Genomic DNA, 2,136 nt, shown 5'->3' with positions numbered 1-2,136 from the left:
AATTTTCAAGCTAGGGCAAGACAATCTTGCGAGGTAAGTTCCATTGCTTTCATTCTATCATTCCTTTCCCCTTTATTATTGTAATCATCCCCATGGGTCTTTAATGGTGAAATTGAAATAGAAACCCTAGAATATTAATGAACCTTCTAAACTTGATGGGTTATGATTATTATCGCTTAGCTATCACCTAAATGCGTTGGTTAGTTGCTATTTGTCATAAATTAAACATTTTGAGACATAAACTTAGTGATTGGAGACCTAGGGTTCTATAAAAATTGTGTCTTTGCCACAAAAGCTGCTTGTAATGGGAATATTGATAGAATGTTGTTATAAATTGATGATTAATGATTCTTGCAAAGGTCTAAATAGGTTGTTTATCACCTAGAAAATCATCCACTGGAATGGGGTAAGGAAGGGTATTCTTGCATTGGAACTTGTGATTGAGTATTATGACTCATTGAGCCTTCTATTTACGGACTTTGAGCATTCTTGAGGTTTTGAGGAAAGAAAGGCGTAGCAGAGTGACTTGCGATTATTCCGGCCTAACGTTGAGGTAGGTTATAGTTTACACAAGTGACTTTGGTTAGTTGAATGTATGTTTGTGATTTCATTAGGAGAAAGCATGTCTAGTGTTCATTACATAATATTGCATGGTTGGGCTCCTATGTGTTGTGATTGAATGTTGTGTAGGCTTCATGCCATTATTCCTGTGTGATTCAATCTGCAGTGGTTGTATTTTGATGAGAAGTTAATATAGTTTTCTCGAGGGTGTCGTGATATGAAAAGATGTGGTGAATATAGATATTGAGAAGGTATGACAAGGCACAAATGTGGCCTAGATTATGGGCTCATGGTCCTAGGATAGTTCCAGAAATGAGAGGTTTATTGTTATATCCCGCGTCCGAGGTTCATTCTAGAGCAGAGGTTGTGCTCAGGTCCGAGGAGTGTTCCGGAACGAGTGGTACATGGACACCATGGGTCCCCTGCGAGTCATGACCCCGATCTATGACATCGGATAGCATGTGTGTACGAGTGGGGGTATAGTGTACTTTTATCTCCATTGTAGTTAACTTGTTTGTGATTCTTGGAAATTCGGTGATCTGTTGTGTTTGTTTGTGGCCGACTTTGTTGTGATGTATTGATATTCGTGTATGATTGAGCGCGCTTGTTTATTTTAGTGATTTCATATGATATGCATGATACTAATCTTAGTCGGCCTATGATGCTTACCGATGCATAGTGTTTGTACTGATACTACCTTGCCGCATTCTTTGAGTGCAGATTTTGATATAGAGACCGCCACTCGTCCTCAAATCTAGCGTGGAGGATAATTGCTGATAGATTTTGCGGTGAGCTCCTTCCCATGCCAGGCCGCCAATGATCTTCTACTTATGATGTCTTTTCTTATTACGACATTATGGTTATTTATTAGACAGATTTCAGTTTCTTAGACGTGTTTTTGGCTTAGAGTCTTGTACGATGACTTTCGAATTTTGGGAAATTTGTAATAGTTAGACTTCCGCACTTGTTTTAGTATTTTATGGCATGATTTACTCAGTTTATTTGATGCATGAACGAGTATAATCGTTTGAATTGTTAACATAAAATCAAACTTGAATGAATTGAGATCTTGTGTGTTGGTTCGACCACTAGGATTTAGTTGGGTGCCAGTCATGGCGGGTTGGGTCATGACACCTGGATTCTTGAATATGATGGATAAATCCTCTCCTCTCTCAATATTCTGAACTCTCTCGTTGTGGGTGCGCAAAACTTCTTCCTGGAAAGACCTGGGTATTTATAACTTTGTAACTCCACATGTCGGTTGGCGAAACCATCTCCTTGTTGGATAATAACACGCAAAAGGTTTTGTGTTGTACTTGGATTCCTCCCTTGTTGATTCTTCTTCTTTTTCTTGTAGAAGGCTTACTAATCTCGACAAATATGGCAAGGAATATTTCATACTTGACCACCAAGTCTTTAACATAATTCTTCTACAAATCCTTGTTGTTGCAGGATTTGTTTGGAAGATGTTCACGAACCTGTTTCATCTACCTGGTTCAACCATCTGAATATCTTCATTGTTGAGCTTGAACATGTTCATATACCTGTTCCACTAATCTCTTTCATTCTACATCT

The sequence above is a fragment of the Lycium ferocissimum genome, chromosome 3 (genome assembly GCF_029784015.1).
Source record: "Lycium ferocissimum isolate CSIRO_LF1 chromosome 3, AGI_CSIRO_Lferr_CH_V1, whole genome shotgun sequence".
NCBI lineage: Eukaryota > Viridiplantae > Streptophyta > Magnoliopsida > Solanales > Solanaceae > Lycium > Lycium ferocissimum.
Note: the sequence above shows the minus strand (reverse complement) of the source record.